This window comes from Lissotriton helveticus, chromosome 8, assembly GCF_964261635.1.
Source record: "Lissotriton helveticus chromosome 8, aLisHel1.1, whole genome shotgun sequence".
NCBI lineage: Eukaryota > Metazoa > Chordata > Amphibia > Caudata > Salamandridae > Lissotriton > Lissotriton helveticus.
The window spans coordinates 569,720,055-569,734,029 of NC_136069.1; positions in this window are offsets into that span (position 1 = coordinate 569,720,055).

Sequence of the window (13,975 nt, forward strand, 5' to 3'; positions counted from 1 at the left end):
AGGACGTCTTATGCTCATATGAAAGATGCTTTAATGTTAAGGTATGGCCTAACCCCAGAAAAGTACAGACAGGCCTTTAGAGAATGTAAGAAGTTGCCTGGTACCACGTGGGTGGAGTATGTGTCATATTTTTGCAGAGCCATGGATGGTTGGGTAAAGGGCAGCAAAGTGGAAAGTTATGATGCTCTTTATGATTTGTTTGCTTGGGAGCACTTGTCTAATAACTGTTTTCCAGAGCTGCGCCAGCACCTTATTGATAGCAAGATATCTAACCCTAGAAAACTTGCTGAAGAGGCGGACCGCTGGGTCAGTACCAGGGTCCACAAGGGTCCAGTGGGAGACTCAGCCAAAGGTGGGCAGGGTCCCCAGCAGAAGAGTGGGGGGGACAAGGGTAAACAGAAGGAGTCCCAGAAAGGGCCCCAAAGTAATCCCCAAGGGAACCAAGGGAAAGGTTCCCAGCCTCCCCCTGTGAAGAAATCAGAGGCCCCGCCAGGTAAACCTGGTCATAGGGGCCCACTGACCTGCTTCGTTTGTAAGCAGGTAGGACACCGTTTTTATGACCCTCAGTGTCCCTTGAAGAAGTCTGGTGCACTACCCAGTGCACCACCCCGTCAGTTGGCTAGTGTAGCTCTGGGAGGGGAGGAGATGGTTGCCCATGGTGGGGAGGGTCCCGCAGAGATGTCCCTGGTCTCTCTAGGAGACATGGAATTGGTCCCGCCACCCCCTCTGCCTAGTAACACTAAAAAATATAGGCAGTGGGTGACCATTAATGGCCATAGAGTTGAGGCTCTCAGAGACACCGGAGCGAGTGTGACAGCTGTCAAGTGTCACTTGGTGTCCAGAGAGCAGGTTGTTCCCCACGCATTCTACCCTGTGATAGCTGCTGACAACTCCCAGAAAGAGTGTGAGGTAGCTCAAGTTTCCTTTGAATGGGGGGGAGTTTCAGGTACTCTTCAGGTTGCTGTGAGGCCCGCCATGCCTGTTGATTGTCTCCTGGGCAACGATTTAGAAGACTCCCCTTGGGCTAAGGTGGAGAGGGAGACACATTTGAAGATGTTGGGTGTGCCAGAGTGGGTGTGTGCAACCACTCGATCCATGACAGCAAGTAAGGGTGTTGATGGGGTTCTGGAGCCTGAAAGTATGGCCCAGGACCCAGCTGTGAAGAGAAGAGGCAGGGGGCGCGGGAAACCGTCCCCCGTAGTTCCCGTGGTCCAGGAGGAGGCAGACCTCGAGGGGGATGCCCTGGAACCCACAGGTGAACAAGTTGCCGAACTGGGAGACCTGCCCGAGCTGACCCATTGGCAGCAGGATGGTGGTCCCTCCAGGGAGGAATTCTGTGCAGAACAGAAAGTGTGCCCTTCTCTTGTGGGTATGAGGCAGCAGGCCTCAGCCCAAACCTCAGGTGATCAGTCAGGGTCACATTTTGTGTACTGGGAGAACGACCTCCTGTATAGCGAGCCTAAGGCTGCTGAGCCTGGGTCAGCCCGTGTGCTGGTGGTACCCCAGCGCTTCAGAGCCTTCCTACTGGGTTTGGCTCATGACGTTCCTTTAGCTGGACATCTGGGGCAGGACAAGACCTATGACAGGCTTGTCACCCATTTCTATTGGCCTCAGATGCGAAGGGACACAGATGTCCATTGCAAGACCTGTCAGACTTGCCAGGCAAGTGGGAAAAGCGGGCGGAAGCAGAAGGCTCCCCTCCAACCTTTTCCCGTGGTCAGTACCCCCTTTGACCGGGTGGGGATTGACATTGTTGGGCCACTGGACCCCAAGACAGCCCTGGGCAACAGGTTCATCCTGGTCTTGGTGGACCATGCCACACGGTACCCGGAAGCCATCCCTCTCAGAACAGTGACTGCCCCCGTGGTGGGACGGGCGCTGATGGGTGTTTTCTCCCGAATGGGGTTCCCCAGAGAGGTGGTGTCAGACCGGGGCACCAACTTCATTTCCAACTATATGAAGTCTCTGTGGAAGGAGTGTGGGGTAACTTATAAGTTCACCACTCCTTACCACCCTCAAGGTAATGGGTTGGTTGAAAGATTCAACCGTACCCTTAAAGGCATGATCATGGGTCTTGAAGAACCAATGAGGCGTAAATGGGACGTCCTCTTGCCATGCCTGTTGTTTGCTTACCGTGAGGTGCCACAGAAGTCTCTAGGGTTCAGCCCCTTTGAGCTTTTGTATGGTCACCCGGTAAGAGGACCTTTAAGTCTGGTCAAAGAAGGCTGGGAGCAATCTCCCAGGAAACCTCCCCAGGATGTATACAGTTACATGCTGGCCTTTAGGAACCAGACTAGGCGCTTCAGGGATCTTGCTCAGGCAAATCTGGAGGCCAGCCAGGAGGAGATGAAGCGGTGGTACGACCAGAGGGCCACTCTGGTAGAGCTTCAGCCTGGACAGAAAGTTTGGGTCATGTCCCCTGTGGAACCTTGTGCGCTCAAGGACAGGTGGACTGGACCATTCGAGGTTGTGGAGAAGAAGAGCGATGTCACCTACCTGGTGGATTTAAAGTCTCCCAGGAACCCCTTGCGGGTCCTGCATGTCAACCGTTTGAAGCCCCACTTAGAAAGGTCCGAAGTGGGCATGCTCCTAGCTACAGATGCTGGAATGGAGGAGGAGAGTGAGCCTCTTCCTGACCTCCTGTATGCAAAAGAGCAAGATGGGTCAGTGGATGGTGTTGTCCTCTCTGACACCCTGACCCCTGAACAGCAGCAGGATTGTCGCCATTTGTTGGGGCAATTCCCTGATCTGTTTTCCTTGATTCCTGGTGTTACTCAGTGGTGTGTCCATGATGTAGACACCGGGGACAGCACTCCTGTCAAGCACAAGGCTTACAGAGTGACTGACAAGGTCAGAGCATACATCAAGGAGGAGGTCTCCAAGATGTTTGCCCTAGGGGTGGTTGAGTCCTCTAGCAGTCCTTGGGCCAGCCCCGTGGTCTTGGTTCCAAAGGCTGCAGCGCCTGGTGCTTCACCGGAACTTCGGTTCTGTGTGGACTACCGAGGACTCAATTCAGTCACCAAGACTGACGCGCACCCCATCCCCAGAGCTGATGAGCTCATCGATCGGTTAGGGGCTGCCCAGTACCTTAGTACGTTTGATCTAACGTCTGGGTACTGGCAGATCGCCTTGACCGATGGGGCAAAAGAGAGGTCAGCATTCTCCACACCAGATGGGCACTACCAGTTCCGGGTTATGCCCTTTGGGATGAAGAATGCCCCTGCCACCTTCCAGAGGTTGGTCAACCAGGTCTTGGCTGGGCTGGAGGATTTCAGTGCTGCCTACCTGGACGACATCGCAGTGTTCAGCGCCAGCTGGGAAGAACACTTGTGCCACCTCCAGGAAGTGTTGTTGGCCCTGCGCAGAGCAGGCCTCACAATCAAAGCCAGTAAGTGCCAGATTGGGCAGGGTTCAGTGGTGTACTTGGGGCACCAAGTAGGGAGCGGCAAGGTGGCCCCCCTACAACCCAAGATTGATACCATCCTGGCATGGGCACCGCCCAAAACCCAGACTCAGGTGAGAGCCTTCCTGGGTCTCACGGGTTACTACAGGAGGTTTGTCAAGGATTATGGTAACATTGTGCACCCCTTGACTTCGCTGACTTCCAGGAAGCAGCCGCGACTTGTGAACTGGACTGACGCCTGTCAGACGGCCTTTGACACCCTGAAAACTGCAATGTGCACAGCACCCATCCTCCAGGCACCCGACTTTTCTAAAGAATTTGTTGTTCAGACGGACGCTTCAGAGCATGGCGTGGGGGCTGTTCTAGCTCAGGTGAATGAAGAGGGCCGAGACTTACCTGTAGCCTTCATCAGCAGGAGGTTACTTCCCAGGGAACAGAGGTGGAGTGCGATAGAGAGAGAAGCATTTGCTGTGGTCTGGGCGCTAAAGAAGCTAAGACCCTACCTGTTTGGGACTCACTTCCGGGTGCAGACAGACCACAGGCCCCTCAGATGGTTGATGCAGATGAGGGGTGAGAATCCAAAGCTGTTGAGGTGGTCCATTTCCCTACAGGGGATGGACTTCACGGTGGAACACCGCCCTGGCACAGATCACGCCAATGCTGATGGTCTGTCCAGATTTTTCCGCCTTAGTGATGAGGACTCCCTAGGGTAAGGGTAGTTCTCCCCACATTTCAGCTGGAGGGGACACGTGTTAGACCTGGCATCATTGGCATGAGTCTCTCCTCCATTTTTTCTGTTTGCCTCCTCTGTTTACGATGTTTTTGCTGGTATATGCTTTGGGCACTGTGCCACTGCTGATCAGTGCCACAGTGCAAGTGCTCCCTATGTGAAATTGCTGTATTGATTGACTTCCATGTTTTGGCATTTGGTTTACTATCAGTCCCTAGTAGAGTGCACCAGGAGTGCCAGGGCTTGTAAATACAAATGCTGCTAGTGGGCCTGCAGCACATGTTGTGCCACCCACAAGAGCGGCCTAGTAAAAGTATGTCTGAAGGTCTGCCATTGCCAGACCACGTGCAGTCTGACTGTCACGAGGACTGCGCAAGTACACCTACTTGCCAGTCCCTAAACCTTCCCTTAACTTCATGTTAGTCACCCCTATGGTAGGCCCACGGGCAGGGTGCATTGTAAGCATAAGGTAGGACAAGCCTGACAAGGTTGGCATGTCCTAATAGTGAATTACATCCATAGTCGTTTTTCACTATTGTAAGGTAGCCTGCTCTCCATCAGTTAGAATGGGCTGCCAGGATTATTAATGTTATAATCCTAGCGGGCTCGGGGAGCATGGTGCAATGTCGAGTTTGGTATCCCTGAACTCAGGGTTTAATAACGCATCCGTTTGTGTGGATGGTTTTTGGACTCTGTGTTTGAAAATAGCACTTTTAGAAAGTAGCTATTTTCTTGTCTAACTGTCTACCGGTCTCTGCTGGTTCTGGTGTGCGTGTGACAGGAGCTGGGTGGCTCCAGAGAGTCTGAATGAGTCAGTGTGGGATGAGTGGGGCATTTGCATTGAGAGTAGGGGAGAGTAGCTCTTGATAGCCTGCCCTGCCTGATACAATGTTGGCTCCGCCCCCCTGCCAGGCGACTGATGACTCTGTGCTTGCCTGGGACTTTCCTGGCCCGCCTCCTGCCGGGCAGCTGATGGCCCTGCCCCTGCCAGTGACAATGCTGGCTCCGCTCCTGCTGAGCGGCTGAGGACTCTGCCCTGCCCAGTGAATAGGCCAGGTGCTCTGGCCTGGCAACACCCACAACAAACCCAGGATGGGGGGAATTTCCCCTGCGTGGACAAAGGGATCAAAGCCAAAAAGGGGTATAAGAGAAGGACCCCTGAACCAAGAAATCAGATCACTTCTGACAAGGAAACCTGAACCAAGGACAAGAAGCCTGCTGATCTAAGGACTGCCTACCCCTTCTGCCAGAGTGCTGTTTGTTGGGGGAATCCTGCATTGCTTCTTTATTTTTGCCAAGGAACCAGGAGAGAGGAACTGTGTGTGTACTCTCACTCTTTGCTAAAGAAAATCTCCAAGGGCTGGAAGAGTGCCAGTCTCCTGTTGAAGTCACAGGGCTAAAGGACTTCATCTGCTTAAAGTGCTATTTGCTGGGATTTGTGAATCCAGCACCTCTGAAAGAATCCAGCAATCTCGACGCCGACGGACGCCGCCGAATCCAGCTCGACATCGTGAGTAACGGCTCCAGTGTCCCGCTTCCTCGACGCCGGCCGCCGGGCCCGATCGACGCCAGCAGCAACGCAAGTGAGTAGTGAGTTCGGCTCCAGCTCCAAGTGACCCCGTGTCTGCACCGCTGCTGATCGCATCGACTTCGAGCCCTCTCGACGCCGTGAGCGCTGCTCACTCTTGCAACATCGACATCGACGACGCCGTATCCTGCTTCATCCCGTGAGCGCTGCTCCCGCCTGACTTCGGTCGACGCCGCTGCAGATCGCCCCGACTCCGAGGCCCGATCGACGCCGAAGACGCGACGCCGGACATCTCGACGCCGCTGATCATCGAGTGCTTCACTTTTCCAAGGTACTGTGTTGTTGGGGTCAGTGCGACTCCGGGCTCGACGTAGCGCTCCTCGCGGTCGACGCCGAACCTTTGGATTAACTTTGCCTCGACGTCGTGTGACTCCCGTGTGGGTTACATTGTTGCCAAGAACTGTGTTTTAGAGAAGAAGAGTTGCTTTTGATACTAAAGACTTTGTGCTAAGAAGAAACCGTGCTTGAACTATTATTTTTCCTTCCAAAAGTATTTATTAAGACTGTGGTATATTTTTGTCGTTATTTGGTCTTGTGCTAAACCTTATATAAAAATACTTATTTTTATAATACTACTGTGTCGTGTCCATTTGTAGTGTATTCACTTTATTACTGTATGTGGTCATAAATGCTTAACGCACTGCCTCTGAGATAAGCCTGTCTGCTTTGCCAAGCTACCAAGGGGGTGAGCATGGGTTATCTAAGTGTGTGATCTCCTTGCCCTGACTAGAAAAGGTGTGCCCCTATTTGTCAGAAGTATATACCTCTGCCAACTAGAGACAGCCGCTTCTAACACTTGGGGTAACAAGTGAGCCATTTGCCCCGCCAGAAAGGAACCAACTTAATCTCTGGTATACATGACATGGACCAATGGTAATGATATAAGTTTGAATGCATTATTATTAACCCCTTCGCTGCTAGGCCTTTGGTGTAGTTCGCGCTTAGGTCCCTGTAACTTTTTGACCACATGAGGTATCCATGACAAATTTGCGTCCTTTTCTTCCAACATCATGGGGATTCTAAAGGCATCCACTGTTTGTGGATTCCCCTAGAGGCTACCCAGAAATTAGCCAAAATACAGCTAATATTTTTTTTGTGAAAAATGGGAAAATAGAGCTGCAAATGAAAGCGTCATGTTTTTGCCCTGCAAATAGTTTCAACAACAGGTTTGTGGAGCTGAAATCGCAATTATCCCAGCTTTCAGGGACCAACAGACTTTAGACAGAACACCAACATTTTTTACACAGTTTTGGCATTTTACATAGCCTATTTTTGCATTTTTTTGTGCTTTCAACCTTCTTCCAGTTAATTATAGAAATGGGAATGAAAGCAATAATGGATCCTGGAAAGCTATACATTTTAGAAAAGTACACAAATTCTGAATTCAGCGAGGGGTCATTTTCTATAGATCCTTCAAGGTTTCTTTATAGAAACTAGGTTGAAAATAGGAAAAATTGAAAATGAGTTGAAAAAAACAGCCGTTTGTGCCAAAGTTTTCACCTAATTATGGGGCAAGGGCCTGAGGAAGGGCATGGATGGCATTGGATTAAGTTGGGAAGTTTGTTTTTTTGGGGTGGGGTTTCTGTTGTTGGGTGTCTTAAAGAAATGCCTTTGTTGTGTGTGTTGGTGTGCAATGCATGCACCCTGCAGACCTTTTATTTGGCCTGTGCATTTTTGTTTTTTCATTTTATTGCATTCAAAAGACAGAGCAGTGTGTTTTAGCATGCATCCTTTGCCTGGCTTTTATAGACATTTTGTCAGTTCATGGTGTTTCCCAGGCCTCCTGCTTGTTGCTTGTGATTTGTGAGTGTCCATGTGGCTGGTGGCCTTTTTTTGTGGTGGGAGTTATTAGGGTCCTGCTTTTGCCATGTAAGCCTGCATACTATTCCTATTGGCTTACTGCTTCCATCCATCCATCCCCTTTGCCAGCAGCAGCTCCATGAATGATTTGATGCTCAAATAATTTAATGCCAAACAGGGTCCACCCCACTTCCATTACATTTGTATTTTGGTGGTTCTAATTCTCTTTCCTATCCTTCCTGAGAGTGTAGTGTGTACACAGTAGTATAACATGGCCCTGGTTGACAAAGTCTTAGAAATGGCTAGACTGTATCTTTTGTTTGTGTGTTTGTTTGTTTGTACTTGTACAGTAGTAACTGAGCCACAACAACAAATGCAACATTTCACTGATGTTCTTCTCCTGGCTTTTTTGCTTGTAGGTGCACAAAAAGCCAGAGGAGGAGGTGTCATCATCATCACCCGTTGTACTGCCAGACAGAAGTCCTGCTGCACATCACGTCCACGTGTGACCACAACGTGTGCACCTGTGTCTTGCCTGACATCTGAAGAAGATGGCCCCAAAGAAAGGTACCAGGTCCAGTACCAAGAAAGTTGCCGGTGAGAAGAAGGAACAGAAAAAGGAAGTGCCACTAACCACGACTGTTGTGCCGGCCAATGTTTTGTTGGAACCAAACAAATGACACATGCAGCAGTGTTGTCCGGGAACCAAGCTGGGAGCAGCACCTCCGCACTAGCGGTCCAACCCCACCAACCTAGGCCCAAGCCCTTGAGTTTAGCAGAGGTAGCCAGTCTACTAACGAGCAGCGATGTTGAAATGTCATTATCGCAAAGTAGTACACAATCAATGCAGGCGGAAACTCAGCAGAAAAGTGTGCAGTAGCAGCCGCAACAACAACAGCAGCAGCCGCAAAAACAGCAGCAGCCACAAGAACAGCAGCAGCCCCAAGAACAGACCACAATAGTAGTTGTTGCTCCTGAAGTAGGGGCATTTCAGGAAATCAAGCTTCCGAGAGACAAAGTGGAGCAAACCACTGTTTCAGAAGATCTATTGTCTTCTAGGCCACCAGCAAGGAAAAGGAGGATCAGTCCATCATCTTCTTCTGCAAGTCCCGCTTCTGATGATCGTGATGCCACTTGGCAGCCACCAGCACAGTCTGAGAGTGATGCACGCCACAAGACAATGCTACTGAAAAGGAAGGTTCCAGAAAAACTTAGAGTTATTGAGGTAGATGTACAAGAGGGGGATGATGTTGATGAAGATGAGTCAGACATCACGCACATTACTCCCGCCCCCCAGGGGATAGAGACCAACATTATCACCCTATCCAAAAAGGCTGCTGCTGAGCGGGATGTAGCACGGACACAATCAACACAGGTTACACCACCACGACTTTCAGCTGCCATATTTTCAAAGGCCGGGCAGGGTCCTACATCCAGATCAACCATCTCAGTAGGTAGTGGTAGTAGAAGTCACAGTGTAGAATCACAGAGTCACATTCCAAGCACACCCTCCAGTTCATCTGGCATTGAAAGTGGCACAAACCGCAGCGCCAAAAAGTTCTCCTCCCCAGTTTGGGGCGTCTTTTCCGTTAGCACTAAGGAGGAGAACGTTGCTATATGCTCAATTTGTCGCACAGGTGTTCGGCGGGGTAAGCTTGGTACAAACTATGGTAGCGGAGGCCAAAAAAGTCCTCTCAAAATACACTACACTATTGTCTGGGAAAATCACCTAATTCACTTAAACAAAGTAAAAAAAACTCAACCCATTGATGTTGGGCATGAAGAATCAGGGGACGATATTATTGCGGTGGAAGGTGAAGAAGAGGGAGGCATTTCTAGCCTTGTCCCCAGTAGTGTAGTGGTACTGCCCACATCCTCCTCAGCAACATCTCAGTGGCACCGCAGTAAGAACCCTACTCAGAGTCAGGCTGAGACACCAAGGCGACCGAGTACTGCGATGAAACAAAGTGCATCATTGAGCATAAGTGGGTTAATGAAAACTACAGCACCACAAAGGAAAGTAATCCAGCCCACCATTGAGAGCATGCTTAGGTTGGAGGGGCAGTTCCAAGGCAACCACCCAACAGCACGGTTGTACAATGCGAAGCTGGCTAAAATGTTAGCGTTAGACCTTCTCCCTTTTTCATTTGTGAAAGGGATGGGTTTCCCTGAATTTGTGTCAGCCAGTTGTTCCGGTACTACATCATGATGTGCTGGAATTGGTTGGACAAGCTTTGCAGCAGAGTGCTGTTCACAATATCCACCTGACAACAGATATGTGGACCAGTTGCCAAGCCACAGATTACATGTGCATCACTGCACACTGGGTCTCTTTTGTGGGGGTTAGAGATAAGCAATCTGAAGGAGGTGCTGTTGACACAGCTGAGATGTTTACAGCTACTCGGAAACATGCAACTGTAGCCATGTTCGCCATGGAGAAATCTCATACTGCTGTAAACATTCTGGAAGAGTTTCTCAGCAAGGTTTTTGAATGGCTGTGCTCAAGAGGGCTTAGTATTGGTTTTGTTTCCACAGATAATGGCAGTAATGTACTTAAGGCCATGGAGCTTGGTTCCTATTTCAGGGTTCCATGTTTGGCGCACTGCATAACCATTATAGTTCAAGACTTTCTGAAAAAAGAACCCATAGTCAGCAACTTACTGACCACCTGCTGAAGAATATGCACTCATTTCAGCCATTCTTTTAAAGCTCGGAAGCAGCTGAGGATCATTTAACGTGCCTATAAAATGCCAGTCAAAGCACTCATCCAGGAGGTGGAAACACGTTTGAACTCAACTTATTACATGCTTGATCGTCTGTTTGAGCAGTACAGGCCACTCAATGAATATGTCAAGCGAAGAGGGGATGCTGCTGTGAAAGGCATGACCCTTCAGATGGACCAATGGTGCCTAGTTAAATGCCTGACTGACATGCTTTGTCTTTTTGAAGTCTTCACACGTGAAGTCAGCAAGGAGGACTGTACTATGGGCCAAGCTATCCCATTATTGCAAATCCTAGAGCATCAGCTGAAGGCGGTGTCTTAATCATACAAAGCTGTAGAGGAAAATAAAGAAGCCTAAGAGTTGGTGAGAGCTTAGCCTGTGGCTTAGCTGACAATACAAGGGTGCAAATTAAGATTTTGTCACAAGAACATTACATTTCTGCCACAATTCTGGATCCATGAACAAAATTGGCACTGAAGACATTAATTCCTTTTTCAGAGATGGATGTTGCCCACTACAAAACTTGGATAGCTGAGACAGCGAGTAAGTTGGAAAATGAACGGCTGCTAATTACATGTAAAAGCCTGCTAGATCAACCCACAACAAGTACTGCAGCAGGGCATCCGGCATCAAGTGCAACTTCAGAGGCTGAGGGCAGAGCGTTTGGCTCAGAACACTCACCATCACTATCGACAACAGCAATAACTGGATCATTAGGCCCAGTAGAATCTTTACAGGTTTGGTTTTTACATTTTGGCATTGGTAAACGCAGTGCTGATGCACAGAGAAAAGAGCCGGAAAAAAGTTTAGCACCCCTGAACATAGAGCGGATGGTACGGTGCCTATCTGGACGACCCAACAGAGGTGTACATTGATCGAAACCCATTACGGTATTGGTATGGGAAAAGGGCCCAATGGCTACTGCTCAGCAGGTTGTCGCAAGTGTCTCTTCCGAATGTGTTTTCAGTGCTGCTGGTTCCATTGTAACAGTGAGAAGGACCTGTCTCTCGCCCAAAAACGTGGAGAGGTTTGACAATGATCAAAATGAATCAGCACTTCATACCACCGAATTACACAATACATGAATCAAGGGAGGAAGACGAGGATAGCAGCTCAGGTGACGGAAGTAGTGTGTTACATAATGGTTACCTACTTCTGGTTGAACCCCCAGAGTTTGAGGACGAGCTATACTTCCCTGACAATTAGGCTTCCACTTACTGTCTTCCTCCCTTATTTTACTTTATTTGTGTGTCTGTCTTTCCGGTTACAAACTTTGAATCACACCAAATACATCACCACCGTCTTCTACTCTTTTTATTTCAATATACTAGTTTCAGCTGTCTGCATTTCACAGTACAGTCCTCCAAATCCAGCTCCTCCGCTCCATCCTCCTGAATCTCCCTAAATCCATTGCCCTCAAGACAGATGATGATTGGATGATGTAAAATAGAAGAACAAATAACATCTTTCCTATCCTAGTCCCTCCAAAAAAAGTGGAACATGGTGCCTACTATACCTATCCTCCTTTCTGAGCCGAGAGAGACTGCCCATTAACTGAAAATGAAATGGAACGGGTAATGAATGATGCCATGCATTGGACGCAGCCTGAGTGATTTTCTTGTTGTTTGTTGTGCATGAAGTTATTTTATTGTGCACTATTTGTAATATTAATCATTCTACACACTAAAAGTAACTCAAGGCAAGCATGTAATAAGTTGAGTTCAAACGTGTTTCCACCTCCTGGATGAGTGCTTTGACTGGCATTTTATAGGCACGTTAAATGATCCTCAGCTGCGGATGATTGTACTGGTGAGGAAGGAGATGTTCTTACTAACATTTACTCTACAAACAATGTCAATGCTAAAACGGGGAAAGAGGCTGTAGATATACCCTCTATTGTCTTGGAGGGGACGGCTACATTGGGAGATGAGGACGGGGAAAGAATGAAAGGAGGGAGCAACGCTCCTGAGACTATTTCTATCGGTATAGCGGATACTCCTCCTCCCGCCTCGTAGATCTCCAAATACCCTCTAATCTCTGTTACGCACGGAACTAACCCCTCTAAAGAGAACACACAAGTAGTAGAAATTGGGGAAATAGAGGGTGAAGTTTCAAATGAGGAGTCCGAGGAAATGACTGAAATTGAAACTGCCTCTCTCTCCGATAATGATAATGCTGAACATTTCTCCGGCAAGAGAGAGAAGGCGAAGACCAAAACGAAATCTAAGAACAGAATGAAAGGGAAAAAAAGGGAAACCTTTGGGCTTATTAAGCACATCCACATCAACCTCCGTGCCAGCAGTAAAGAGATTACATCTTGCGGAGAAAAGTCCTCTCAGGAAGTGGATGCAAGCCATGACGCTTCGGCTCTCTGGTGTAAGCTGGCCCGAACAGGACATTACTCAAACATCTGCCATGCCGATAGAAGATACTCTGTCTGTAACGGATACCCTCCGGGTGTCTATACCTCATGCTTCTGATGTACCTGATATGAATACCGTAGAACTACAAAACCCTGTGGGATCGGACCAATTGGCTAATCCTCTGAAAATATTGGAAACGCTAGAGAATGATGGCATTCAGACAGATGTACCAGTCAAAAAACTATCCCCTAGTGACTTAGTGGTGCTGGATGAAGTCGATGATGGTGTCCCTTCTGATGGTTCGGGGCAATTAATTGGGCCGCGAGTCCTACCTGCTCTGCTGACTGATGATCTATCCAAAGGAGCGGACAATACTAACATTGCTAGAGTATCGGAAGATAGGATGAAAAAAACGACTTCATCATTGGACATGATATTACAAACCCTAACTGATAACAAAAAGATGGCGCAAGAGCACTTCTTACAATTGAGAGAGGACAATTCTAAATTACAGAACTCTTTACAGGATATAGACAAAAAGATGGGCGGGTTGTCACAGGAAATAGGGGATCTACAACAACGGGTGGTTAAGATAGAGGAAGGGGCAGCAGGAATGAGTGCGGTAGTTAGCCAACATGATGATAAGTTGCTAGCATTACAATTAAAAGTTGAGGACCTCGAAAACCAACAAAGACGGTCCAACCTTAGGCTTTTTGGTATCCCAGAGGGGGCAGAGGGGGGGGGGGGGCCGAGAGCATTTATGGTAAGGCTATTCCGACAGGCTAGCAGGCTTTTATAGATCTCTCAGACTGGGATTGTGATTCTCAGTTACAGAGAGTCCATAGATTACCAATAACCCAGAGAAACAAACAAAATACATTTACTCGCCCATTTCTAATTCATTTTGGGAACCATCTATTAAGGCAGGCAGTATCCTTAAAAGCAAGACCCAACTTACCTGTAACAGTAGGCAAGATATCCTTCTTTGTCAAATCAGATCTGAGTAAGGCTACAATGGACAGACGATGGCAACTACGCAAATTAATTGATCCATTTAAGGCTCTAGGGGGTCAAGCATATTTGCAGGAACCGGCAAGGCTAAAAGTACTTAAGGGAGGGCACAAGTATTTTTTCACAGATGTTAGGGAAGCTGAGGACGTATTGGCCTCATTTCATAATTAAGTTAGCTGCTATTTGAAAAGTAAAAATACGTGTTTTTTTTAATTTTCTTTCGGTTGGGCATGGAGGGGTTGAAGCCACCGGCTGCCTCTCAAGGTTAGCTGCCACTACAGTGGCAGAATGCTGTATTTGGGGGGGTGCCCTCTCGCCGGAAGAGGGGGGGGGCAGGAGGGATGGGATGGGTTGGGC